Below are 14,633 nucleotides of genomic sequence, written 5' to 3'. Positions count from 1 at the left end.
ACATCCTCGACTCTGTCTAAATCGGGGCTTTTCAGTGGCTGACAGCCTTGAGATATTGTCCAGACTGTGTATCCAGTCGAACGTTGGTCTACAGAAACCCACGGTCCCCTGGAACGTTCCCACCCCAGCGCCTATCAATAATTCAGGCTCTCGGCTCAGCCAGGGGCAGCATGCAGGTTGCTCTCGCGCTTTGAACAGAAGGGCAAGCTACACTTGGGCCCTCAGCTGGCATTAATTAAATACTTCCTCCAGCCCCCAGAAACATTTCTCTCCCATCGTGACAGCATTCATTAGCCTTCTCCACCCAGTGGTGCACTCTGCTTGGTGGTGACCAACAACACTTCGCCACTATTCACACATTCATGGTAAACAAGAGAACAGATATTGCTCTGGATGGGAGATAAAGTTACTGGAGCAAAGCTAGTACCAGCTGCCTTCTTTGAATTGATTTTTAACCTGTGCAAATGATTGAAGGCACTGATGACTAAGTCAAGTCAAATCAAGTCAAATGTATTTATATAGCACTTTTTACAACAGATGTTGTCACAAAGAAGCTTTACAAATGTTCGAGTCCAAGCCCCCGGTGAGCAAGCCAAGGGTGACAGTGGAAAGAAAAAACTCCCTAGAGTCAAAGTGGGGGGGGGCAGGTCCCAGCCTCCTCTGGCTGACAACGGTCACCACAATAGTAACAACATAGACAATAAGGAGCAGAATAAATAGTGAAAGAGTAAAATAAATAAACAATATTACAAAGAAAAAATAAGCAATTGATGTCTAGTCCAGAATTCTAGAAGTCCTACTCTGGTCCTGATGGTGTGTATGTGTCCGAAACACATCCCACACGAGAACATCCATTAAGGGCAATGGAGAAGTTGTTGGCTGGGTTGGAGGTGTGGTGGGCTACAGCAGGGGACATCAGGGGGTGGTGGGATTACCCATGGCAGCTGAGATGGGTTAAGACTAATCAAACTGTTTGCCATTTTCTTCTGCTGCACAGTTCTGTGAACTCTGAAATGCATAGGCCTACTTTTCATTCCTGGGTTACAAATTGTGTATGTATGCACAAGTTTAGCTGAGACACAGCCGGGAGTGTATACTACTAGACACACCTCTTGTTTGAATGTCTCTTCTCCATCAATTTACTTCATTCACGAACACAAGGCAAATCTATTTCTGATCAGCAGGAGTCAGCTTACAGTGTGGGATGAAGGGACCCAAAATCTGAAAATTTGCCTTTTAGATACAAATCAGAGGCCAAGCAAACCTGCAGAAATTTTATGTTAATTGCTTTACGTTCATTTGTTCAGAAGCCACCATTGTGGTGAATGCGTGGGCTGACAAATTACAGAATCTATTTTGGTGCTGGAGAATGAGGAGCAGAGTCTACTGTGTGATTACCATCATCTCTGCCAATGATGGTGACTCCTGCAGAGAGATGAATTGCAGGATTCATGCACTGCAGATACAGAAGGACTGAGTGAGGGGTGGTGAGAGGGAGAGAAAAACAGTAGAGAGAATTTTGTGGAGACCACTGCAATTTTTTTTATTCAACATCTCTACATGTATGGCAGCCATCCCAATCCAGTGTCCATTGAATTCCGACGCATTCTATTTAACGAGGTAACTAATTGCTATGAATTGTTATGAAGCCTTCTGATTCTTGGAGCCAGGTCTGTAAGAGACTGTGAAACTAAACCGGGAGAAGAACACTGACCACCTGGCTTGCCTTCTGTTGAGTCGCCAAGCTGACTTGAGGTACTTCAGGTTCCTGTGGTCCATGTATATCAAGAGGGATGCTCAGCTCCTTCCAACCAGTGTCTCCATTGCTCCAGGGCTAGTTTGATAGCGAGAAGCTACCGGTTCCCTACATCATAATTCCTCTCAGCGGGTTGCAGTTTCCTGGAATAGAATGCACAAGGGTATAACCGTGGTGGAGTGTCTTGTCTTTGTGACAAAACAATCTCTTACCCCAACTTCTGATGTGTCGACCTCTACAATGAAGGGATACGAAGAGTTAAGCTGGTGGAGAATAGGTGCCATAGTAAAGGCTCCCTTTAAGGTCTGAAAAGCCTGATTAGGAGCTGTATTCCACTGAAGCCTCTTACTGCAATTGATTTTTGAGGAGATCAGTAAGGGGAGCATAGATGGTACCAAACCTCCATATGAAACCCCTGTAAAAGTTGGCAAAACCCAAAAACCACTGCAATTTCTTAATGGTGAAGGGTTTTGGCCAATTCAAGATGGCAGACACTTTAGTCCAATTCATGGAGAGGATGCCTGGCTTGATAATGCAACCAAGAAAGGTGACGCAGTCACTGTGGAATTAACACTTCTCTGATTTGGCATACAGGTGACATTTTCTAAGACATGTCAGAATGGCCGTAACGTGTTCTACATGTTCTGCTTCAGACTGGGAAAATATAAGGTTGTTAGTATACACAATCAGGAACTTGCCTATCATGTCCCGAGAGACCTCATCCATAAATTCCTGGAAAACAGAGGGGCTATTGGACAGATCATAAGGCATGACTAGGTACTCATAGTGACCGCATGATGTTATAAAGGCTGTCTTCTACTCATCACCCTCATGTATACGTATGAGATTATAAATGCTATGCAAGTCTAATTTTGTGAAGATTGTGGCTCCCCGTAGACGCTCATGGGTCAAAGAAATGAGGGGAATTTGGCAGGAGTGCTTCACAGTCACTTCATTAAGGGCCTGGTAGTCGATGCAGGGCCTTAATCCCCCTCCTTTTTTTCTCCACAAAGAAAAATCCAGCAGCCACTGGAGAGGTGGGGGGGTCAAATAAAATTAAAATCAAATGTATTTATATAACGCTTTTTACAACAGATGTCACAAAGCAGCTTTACAAATGTCCAAGTCCAAGCCAGTGAGCAAGCCACTATAATAATAAAATGAAAAAATAAGCAACTAATGTCTAGTCCAATTTTCTAGAAGTCCTAGTTTTGTCCCGATGGTGTGCACGTGTCCGAAACCCATCCTGCAAGAGAACGTCCATTGAAGGTAATGGAGAAGTTGTTGGCTGGGTTGGAGGTGTAGTGAGTCGAATAAAGCCATGTTGTAGCACCTCAGCAACATAAGTCTCCATAGCAGCCTCATCTGGCCAGGAAAGTGGGTATGGCTTAGCTCGCCATGGTAAGGGAACCTCAGGAATGAGTTTAACCGCACAGTCCCAAGGTCGATGGGGCAGAAGTTCAGTGGCTTTAACCTTACTGAACACATCCAAGAAGTTCCTATAGGGTGGAGGTATAGACTGGGGAAGTGGGGATTCAGGCTCTTTCAACAGTAGTGGAGAGAACCGACAAAGACATACAGTTCTGGAAACAGGGCTTACTTCATGACTGCAGTTCAGCAGTAGACCAAGAAATACTAGGGTCATGGGTAGATAACCAGGAAAATCCTAGTATGGGTAGAAGCATGAATTTAATTAATTCACTATGAAATAAGTCAACTTTAAGGGTGACTGTGACAATTTCATGTTTGATAACACCTTCACTAATGGGAATTAATACATAAATGGGATTCTAAGGTAAGTGTAGTGATTCCTAGTTGTGCAGCTAACCCAACATACAATAAAATTTCCTGCTGCTCTGGAGTCATCCAAGGCATCCAAAGAAACTCATTTATTATTGGCAGAAAGAACCACAGGTAGTGTAAGATGACAATTGTTTATATGTAACAGACAAGACACTCTTATGTGTGTTGAACTCCTCTTTCGCTTGAAGGGGATGGCTAGGTCATTGATCGCAGAAGTGGCCATCTGCAGGTCAGTGGTGATAAAACGAATTGAAAGCTTTTCACTTCCATGATAAATTGTATAGCATGATGGGAAACATACATGGAACATGAGGAGGTCCATACAACTGTCTGGTGCTCCATCATACCTCACTGGAATGGCTACAGTTGACACAATGAAAAGTAGTTGGGGACCACAGCTGAGGTAGGAGTCATCTGGGAGAGTCTCTGAACCATTTTGCGTAGTTCAGCGATAGTGGCTTCTTGTTGGGCCAGATTCATGGGTAGGCAAAGTATTCTGTTAAGAATGCACACACACGAGGGAGAGGATCCAAATGAAAGAGGTTTTATTAAAGGAACAGGGCAGGATAGAGGGGTCAGGTCGGTTTGAGGTCAAAAAAGCAGGGCAGAATCCAGGAGGCATCCAGGGTTCAGGCAGGAGACAAGGTGTGAAACACAGGCAAGACTCAGAAACCAGGAAGACAACCACATATCTGGAATGCTCAGTATGCAACATAGGAATGGTAATACTTCACAAAGAGAGTGCAATGGAGAGGTGCTTAAATAGGGGGGCAGTAATGAGGAGAACAGTATTCAGGTGTGTAATTAGTACTCTTGTGAAGCAGATTGGCGATGTTGGTGAGGTAGGCATGGCAGTGCAGGGATGAGTGTGGTTCCTGGTGTTCAGAACACTAATGAGCAAAGAGAGACCATGCCAAGATGCATGAAAGTTGTGACTGAAAATTGAGGTCTTCCACCAGATATTGATTTTTGAAATATTCCTAAGTTAAATATTACTATTGTGTTGTTTAAAAGGAAAATATCTTGTTTTCTTTGCATTATTTAAGGTCTGCATCTTTTTTGTTATTTTGACCATTTTCTGCAAACAAATGCTCCAAATGACAACATTTGCATTTGGAATTGAGGAGTAAAATTTAAAACTAAAACTAAACTAAAGACTACAGTTTATAGAATAAAACAAAGTTAATTTTACTCTATACATACCTATACAGAGGGAAGCCAGAGAAACTGATAATCTTGCAGTGGTCTCCTAATGTTATTCATTTTATTTTTATAGTAAACTGTGACCTGACCTTACTGTTGTTGAGACTTGCAACTAATGCTCTTGTGATAAACAATCAGACGAATTGTAAATTGCGAATTTATGACTGAAAGTCATACTTAACAGTGCATTCATGTGTTTCAGCTTTGTCTCTTTTCTGGCACTGATGCTTCTTTGGTACTGTGGACAAACAACAGCACCACACTGCAGAAGCAGATGGCACTTCGAGAGGCAAATGGAAACCTTTTATTAGCTTTCTTTTGTTCAAGATTTTTGATGGAGTTGGTCAAGAAAGAGTAGCAAAACTGTCTGATTACTTAGGGTATTCTGAAGGGCTGGAGGCTATAAAAATGGTCTGTCAAGTCTTTATGGTCTACCCATTTTCTAGCCAACGCAGTACTTTAATTTACATTTTTGGCTCTGCTGGAAAACAGAGCCAACATGTAAAAAAAGGGCTTCACTATTCAATTACAGAGCCCACTGTGTCATTGATATTCATTTAGAATTTTTGTTGTGGAGGCAGATTTTAAGATTTTGAGCACCCTGGTTGTTATAGATACCACACAAATTAAATTGGTATTGAAAGACAAAAGCTTCAGAAAGTGCTTTCCATTTTTAGCCTTCGATATACCACAAATTACAATCTGCTCTTGGCAGGTTTAGGGGTCAGGCCTGGGTCAGGGCAGCCAGTACAACATGTCAGCAGCTTTGGGATTTGCTGTCTCTTTTCTTTAGTAGCATTTCGCACTCAACCCCACTGGGAGCATGTTTTAATTACCTCATCAGTTGTTACTGCCCTGTGAAAACTGTTTTGAGAATCAGTCCAAATTAAAACAGCTGGCAGAAATGCATAATGCTTTATTTTTATTACTGGGCTAAAATACTATCAGAAATGTGCTGAGAAAGAGTATCGGTCCCTTTAACAGTGCCATGACCAAAAGCTGTTGAAAGGATTTTTCTAGAAATGTCAATTGGGGTTGAAAAACGATGACGTGGATTGGTTACTGAATATAAGGGGGACACAGCACGGGTTCCAATGAATTCATGTGCATGCATGCAATGTTAGGGGGCTTATCTGCAATTCAAGCCATAAGCACAAGTCCAATCCCTGGATAAAGTCTAATGTTTGTTTTCATGCTTCTATCTTCTGTTATGGGGGGGGGGGGGGGGGGGGGGCATTATATACTGTCTTCGGAGTGCTGTTTCCATGGCCACAGCAGCTTACTCCTTCCCCCTACAGTCACATAAGACCATGCTTACAGGAGCCCCATTATCAGCAAAACAACAAGGCTTAAAATGTACACATTAAGATAATACTAGCAGAGCAACTTTGTGAAATCAAGTATGCAATAAAATGGGTTGAACAGAGTAGTTCTAGTGTAAACACAAATGGCAGCATACGTCTTAAATATTCTTAAAACTTAAATATTCATTGGCGGGCCCAGGAACAGATAATTTTTTGTACTATTCACTATATCCTGGAAACAAAAAAAAATATTTAGCCATCTCTGTTTAGATTCTAAATGTAAGAAATGCACTCCCCAGACGTTTGTCAGATCGCATCGGTGACAAGGGTTCAGATCCTCATATGTACCAGAACTGACTGTAATATGTACTGTAATTGTAATAATTTGCTTAATATATGCTTAATATATGCTGTCCTCAATGTGACCTAAACACTTTTTAACCTTCCTTTATTAGCTTTCATTATGAGTTATTCTAATTATACCGGATCATCCAAAATCCATTTCCGTACTGTAAATCATGTTGAGACGGACCGGCAGACAACGCCCTGCTTTTCTGCAGTCCCGCTATGGTAATTTTGGTTGAAGAGGCACCAGCGTGTTTGTTATGCCCTGATCCCTTGGCATCTGCACACGGGGCGGGGGGGCCGCCGGTGAAGCCAGGGCTAATTGCTCCCTCTAATGCCCCCTCTGAGCCCAGCTGTGGCAAGGGCACAACAGCGTGACACTTATTGACATAATTAGGAGCAGCTGCTCGCGCAAATCCACGGAAATGAGAGGACATTGAAAATGAAAAACGAAAACATCACGAACGCGTGAGTGTTTCATCTCAAGCTTCGCAAGATTTTGATTCTAACCAATTCGGAGATTTTGTCCTGTTTTCCCATGTAAAGTATAGAACCTTCTCTTTTTTATTCTCTCTTCCAATTTCGCTCACCTGCAACTTCATATTTGTTTTCCCAGAGTTAAAAAGACCCCACCCTCTTTAAACACAGCTCACAGCTTTGGTACTTTCACTGAAAAGGATGGAGATTAATCGGATTTTCATAAGAGAGTTGAGTTCTGTTTGTTTATTCTTTTCTCGGAGCTGACTATGAGAACGGCTATGAGAGACAGTTTTTGATGTAAACCACGGACCAAGAACAACAATGCGTGCGGCTTTGCTGACGTCCGTGGGTCTTTTATCCTCGAGCGGATCGGCGTGCAGGCCAGGCGGTACGCAGTAAACATCTCCAGACTGGAAACAGTTTGCAACCCGGCAAATCCTATCAGCACGTGCTACCTGCTAAAACCTGATTACCTCATTGACTTCCGGATGACTTTCACTTGACGAAGAAATAACTTAAATGTATTATGAGGAATACAGATGCTTATGACATTAACTCCATACAAATATATCTGCGTATCGACATTGTATACTTGCTTTTCCTAAATAAACCCATTCTGTTGATAACAATATATTAGATTACATTGCTTAATAACTATTTGTACTTTACCCTCTTTTGTATAGAAGGTAGAGGCACATGTTGGGTACATGTATTTGTTCAGTCAATTATAAGCTATAAATTGCTAATTAGGTTGTCAAAGAAAATGGAATAAATAATGTACTCTGATCTATAAAATGAGGGTTTTAACTTTTTCAAGGACTCAATTGTTTTTTGTTTTTTTTGTTTTGTTTTTAATATATCACTACCAGATCTATCTTCATTGTTCAAACTGAAAATATTGTGTATTGTGCTTAGAGACTTACAGGGACTCACTGCTTCCTTGCTCCTAAAAAAGTGACTTTGTCGTAAGCTCCTTAAGTGTGATGTTTCTGAACACTATACAATGCTGGTTTTTGACAACTCCATTAAGACTAGTGCTGGTTTTCTTACCAATAGCCAGATCAGACAAAGGCTACTTTATGGAAGGTTGCTTCTGAACCTTATTTACAGACATGTCGCATGGACACTACTCAAAGTTTGTCGTGGTATGGACAGCACACCAAGCATTTTATTATTGATGCCTGTTTATAGCAGAAAGAATTGCATTTTTCACCACCACTCAATAGTGCTTTGCAGCCCACCCGGGTTTCCCACTCATGGCTTGAAAAGCTGTGTTATAAGCATGGATGAAAAGCTTGTCATTTCAAACAGCAAAGCCAAGGGATATGTTTTTTGCTTGAGTTGCATTTAATGCATTCAAATGCATTTTATAAGATTAAGAAGAACATTCTTTATTATTAAATATGCCCTGGACTCCACGCCTATCAGCATCTCCTGAAAAAGGATTAACATCAGCATGGAAAAAATAGAAAGTTTCAGGGATTTCTTCAAACAGAATGCCATTTCATAGATGCTTAAATCTGCCAGTAGTGTTTCAGCTAACACATGGTCTCAAGCGAACAAAAAACAATTCCCTCTTCTCTCTCCAGGAGGCTTGAAGATATGTTACGGCTGATAAGCCATGGCCAAGCAGCTAACCTGCCCACCACACTGCCTCTTAACCTTTTTCTCACTATGAGAGCTGACAGTTTATAGTGCAAAGGGCCCTGACTAGCTCCACTCAGCAGCCTGGGCAAATCATTGACTGACACGGAGGCCCTGAAGGTGCATGGCTGAAGGCTTTTTTTCTTCTTTTTTTGTTTACCATTACCAGTCAGCATGGTAACCCAAAGGCTAGCTGCTAATTGGGCTGGGCCACTGATCTAGAAAAGTGAAGTGGGATGGGCCTTTCTTGGGTACAGGTCTGAGATCAGTTCTGGGATGTGCTCAGTGCAATTGGGACTGAGAAGGAGGAGTTGGAAAGCACTGGTTCTAGGACTGTGTTGGCGAGAGGAAAAACAATGCACTGGAAGTGGGTGGAGGGGCATGCTGTGGACCAGGGAACAGTGGTGATAGGCCTGCTGGCACCGTCTGTTGAGCTTTGATTACATCCTCGAATTCACAGTTGCCGCTCTCTCTGTGTGGCAGGATGCTGACACATAGAAAGGAGATGTGTTACTCCACATGAAAGGGAGGAGACCCACATTAGGCAATAGATTTATTGCCTATTTTTGTAACACCTATTCTGCACCTACATTTGCTAGTCATATTATCAGGCACATCTGTCTTATAGGCGTGTTTAATAGACATAAAATTTATACATGATAGCTGCAATGTTTGGTCAGCCACCATCTACTTTGTTACTGGTTACTTTGTTACTTTGCAGGCCCACTGCAGGCTGAATATATTTGTGTGTGTGGGCCATTCTCAACACAGCAGTGACACTGACACAGTAGTGGGTGTAGCGTGGCTATGAATGTATCAGGCACAGCAGAAGCTGCTGGAGTTTTTAACGGGTCAGCACCACTGCTGTGTTGGGAGTCCAGCCAACATCAGTCTTGTGATTCGAAACCATAGAAGAAGAGGATGGAGAATGGATAACATGAATTGGGCATGGTCGCAAAGGTTTTAGTCTATCTACAAAGCATTTCTGATTAATAAATTATTCTAATAAAGTGGGTGGACATTGTATATACCACTGCAAATGGTAGTATGTTTAATGTAAGACAGGACTTTCTTGTGGATCATGAATTCAATTTTGCTTTTTGATGTACATATTTCAACTTTATGACAACCCCTGTCCATAAAAAAAAAATATTAAAGTGGAATTCTTGCAGACCCGTTTTTTTTTTTTCTCGTTTTTTTTTCCCCACAGCACTGTTTCAACTGACAGCTCCCTTACCCGTGCTCTGTGCACCAGCACAATTAATGGCAGAGGGATTCTATTGCAACAGGCTGCAGAGCTCCACCTGTGCACAATGACAGGAGAGCTCATAGGGTACAGCTGGTCCTTACTGCTTCCAGCACTGATCAGAATATGAATAAGAAAATAATGGATAAATATAGAATAGCAGAAATAACTAAAGATACAGTTGTGTTCAGAATAATAGCAATGTGTTTAAAAACGTGAGTAAAGCTCAGAATCCCTATAATAGTTTTTATTTCCATGCATTGGGAACACTGCACATTATATTCTAAATCAAAACATGAAGAAAAATATATCCATTTTTTATTACTTTACAGAAAATGAAAAAAAATGAATATTGGGCTGTTCAAAAAAATAGCAGTGTCTGCATTTTTCTTCACAAACTCAAATATTTAGTGTATAAACTGAAACATATTTAGGATTTAGCATTGCTGTGAATCACTAAAATAATATTTTAATTGTATAACCACTGTTTCTGAGAACTGCTTCACATCTGTGTTGCATGAAGTCGACCAACTTCTGGCAACTGTGAACAGGTATTCCAGCCCAGGATGACTTGACAACTTTCCACAATTCCTCTGCATTTCTTGGTTTTGCCTCAGAAACAGCATTTTCTGGTGCTGATCATTGGCTGAATCTTTGCCATTCTGGCTATTCCTCCATCCATTCAAATGGTAGTCTTCCGTTTTCTTCCACGTTTCTCTGGTTTTGTTTTCCATTTTAAAGCATTGGAGATCATTTCAGCTGAGCAGCCTATCATTTTCTGCACTTCTTTATACGTTTTCCCCTCTCCAATCAACGTATTAATCAAAGTACACTGTTCTTCTGAACAATGCCTGGAACAACACATTTTTCTCAGGTTTTCAGAGAGAAATGCATGTGCAACATGTGTTGGCTTCATCCTTAAATAAGGGCCACCTGATTGATGTTTTTTCACAGAATGAATGACCTCACTAATTGAACTCCACACTGCTATTATTTTGAACACACCTGTTTCAATTAACTATTCAATTACACAAACTCAGGAACATGCATACCATGAATGTTGGGTCTGATGGTTTTCTATGACTCTACTACAACTACTGGTATGTTATTTGCCATGTAGTAATATAATTTCTATGAAAAACATTGATTGATCTAGTTAGTCATGTTGGACTGCTATTATTTTGAACACAACTGTATATACCAAGAATCTGTTTCAAGTGTCTTGTACAATGATACTCTAGTCTACCAAAAGGCTGCCAAAAGGCCCTATTAATATTTGTTATAATTTAAGTGATATTTTTATTTTATTTTATTGCAGCTGGATGAAGTGGATGTAAATAAAAAATTGTTAGACATGACACCAGAGCCTCACTGTCTCCAGTCAATGAGTGTTCAAACAAACAAGGCAAACTGAGGAGATAACCCCATGAGGTGAGCCCACCAGTCCTGCTGCCAGTTTCTCTGTGGATCTGCAAAAATAAATTAACTCAAATGAAATGTAATGATGATGATGACCCATGATTGAATCAAGAGCAGTATGAGAGGGGACATGGGGATGTTTTTCCAGACTTGTATTACTACATGCAGTCCAGTACTGTTGATCACCCAAGCTCCATTAACCAGGGCTTGACACCACTTTGAAAGGGAAAAAGAAATTGATGAAAAAGCTATATCTAACATAATCATTGTAAACATTATATCCATGACAAACATTTTAATAAGGTTGTATGTACAAAGAAGGCACAAACAAGAAATGCAGCTATAAGTACTATAAAAGTGTCAAAGATAAGGTTGTCGTTGTTTTATTGTGTTATTACTTGCGTGATCTTGAGTTCAACTTGAGACAAATAAAGGAAGCAAAGAAAGCAGCTTGAGTCACTACTCGGTTCTGATATTGTGCATTAAACATGAATAACACAAAACATACAACCCCCAGGCGTAGTGTCAAGGAGAATATAGAATGAAGAGTAGTAATAAAAGAATGATAAATAATGAAGGGGTGGTGGGGCTTTCTGTCTTTAGTATCTCATGCTATCATCACAGTTCTTCAGATTCTTGAAACAATGTCAAAATCCTTCAAATTCAAGAACAAAAACATTAAGCCAAAAAAAAAAGAAAGAATATATAAATGAATAATTTAAATACTCAATTGATGGTTGAAATATCATCTGTGTGCCTATCCAGAGAACATTGTTTTACTTAGAAGCAGATATTACATTTTTAGTTTGTAAGCAGCCTTGTAAGTTCAGCGGAGAGGTACTTTTATTTTAGTGTGCACAGGGCCTAGAGTTGCTAATCATATAGAATGTAATATAAGAGAATACATATATTTACAGGGACAGGACATGGAGCAGGCCTAAAGATTGAATGATTTACTAAAAAAAATCAGTACCTTGTCTCTTGGGTGAGGCCCCTTAGTTCTATAATTCTGTCTACAGCTCGTCCTTGTTTATACACTTTAGTCTATATCGTTACCATAACAAATATTTCCTCTCAGCCCAAAAGCCATGCTTCATTATGGCAATATTAAAAGTGATCCCAGCACCAATAATCACAGCATCTCATTAAACAACAAAAAAGTAATTAAAGTAAGCCTCTTCGATTGTCCTGACATAAATGCTTCATGCTTACAATTTCATCCAACATGAATTTCATGAACATATTCGAATGGGATGATGCCCTGGCAGAGTAATTGCCTTCATACTTCTCAAGACTATTTGAGTTTGGCTCATCAATGGACCTAAAGGTCACATCCATTTTCAGTAGGCCTTTTAGGAATGATTTTCAGAATGCACTGAATTGCATGGATTCTGCTCTTGCTCCATGACGGATGACAAGACATTGTATCTGCTCTCCAGAAAAGTAGTTAATACCAAAGAAGAGTAGCCAAGCCAACATTTTGCCAGTGTAAGGTCTCTCTGTCTCTTGAGATGATGTGAAGCAGTCTCTAGGATACCATGTTGTATCCTAGAGACTGCTGCAACAAAATGCTTTATTGCCATCTACTGGAATGCTAGGATTATGGAAAATATTTCTGTAAAATAAATATCATCCACAAGAACAGTCACATACCGCCCAGCAGTTAACCATTGCAGAATATGGGATGGGGTCTATGTCTGCTTGATTGCTTTAGTAGGGCTCTTAGAACCTCATGAATTAAGTTATCTGAAAGTATTAAATTTATGACTTCAATATTTTTGCATAATTATTTACAAAAGGAAAGGGGGGGGGATTCTGAAAGGTTTTGCAAACCTCTGATATAGTAAACGCAGCCATGGGTATTCATAAAATGAGGGCCACTTGCTCTTTTTAAACAATGTATATAGATACTTGATTAAAGTCAAGGTCAAACTGCTGTAGATTTTCCTTCTCTTCTTTTACCAAAAAGTCATGTGACAATACCTCATTGCACCATTGCATAATAAACCACCATTGGCTATGACAGATGTGAGATAACCAGCACAAAACAAAACTAAGTTTCCAGCACCAAGACCAGATTTGGTCTGTGTATTGCTGCATTTCTGCATTGTTGTCAAAACAGAACACAGCTTACCCTAAAACTATTATAGGTGTTAGCAACAGATCTTACTTGTTTTTGCTTCAACCAGAGTCAGGAAGCAAAGGGTAGATCAAAGCCTTTAAAACAGGTTGCAACTAAAGTGTGAATTCTTAACTACAGTAGAAGTTTCACCTTGCTCTGCTACATGCACCAATGCATATCTTCTCCTTTGTTGTGGCTTGTGCACAGGAGCAGCGGAAACCTGCTTAAGCAAGGTTATGAGCTCAATCTGCTCTCTGGCATATCAGCAGCATAAAACTGCTCTATGTCAGGACCTTTCCATCCACGCAAACACTCATTTCCACTCTGACTCCCACAGCTTCTTGTTTTTCCTGTGAACTTGTCAAAAAGCAAATCATGCACAACAACACAGAGGAGGATGCATGGGAAGGTGAAAAAGGAATGAAACCATCACACTATGAGTTGTAAATTATATTTTTATTTCGTATAATTTAAAATCATTACACTGTTAGTTCATTTATACAAATGTTTTGTTATAAAAATGACGATTGAAAAAAAAATCAAGTTCCCAGTGTATAAATGTAGTACCATACACCATAGCAAGCAGACATGAGGCAGCATGAAGCCTTGTCTGCTCAATTTTGACAGCATTACAGTGAAGAAAGAAATGCAAGGAATGGTACATCCAAGACTGCCATTCATTCTCATGCCCATTCTTTCCTAAAGTCTACACTAATTAGTGACACTGACATTTCCAAAAGGCTTCCACAGTTTTTCACTTACATACATTATCCTGTTGACAATAATAATAAGCAATGGATCAATAAAATTTGGCATAATGGAATTAATTCCAGTAAATGTGGGAAATGAAGCGAAACACGGAATGACATAGCTAGAACTCTAAAAACAATAATTCACAAAAGTATAGGTCCATTTATTGAATGTGTTTAAATTGACATCTTTGTATCCAAAGGCACTCTTTGGCTATGTATTGCTGACAAAATTCAAAATAAAAATTAAAAGCTAATAACATTTGAGTAGCCTGACTGTCAGTTACAGTAACTCTTAAGAAACACTGCAAATATGCCCTGTTACATGAAGGAAGGACTTTTTGAGCATAATCTTGGTGTGAAACCTGTGTACCACTTCAGCATTCAAACCACATTACCATTCAGTGACATCAATTTTGAATCTATGTTTCTGTCAGAAACCGAAATGGCGATTACACATGCATGTGCAGCTGCATGGGCACCACATTTCCAAATGACTAAAACCAAAAGATGACAGTCCAAACCATCGCCTGGCATTTGCAAGGGGAAAAAGGGGGGGGGG

The sequence above is a fragment of the Electrophorus electricus genome, chromosome 12 (assembly GCF_013358815.1).
Source record: "Electrophorus electricus isolate fEleEle1 chromosome 12, fEleEle1.pri, whole genome shotgun sequence".
NCBI classification, from domain to species: Eukaryota; Metazoa; Chordata; class Actinopteri; order Gymnotiformes; family Gymnotidae; genus Electrophorus; species Electrophorus electricus.
Note: the sequence above shows the minus strand (reverse complement) of the source record.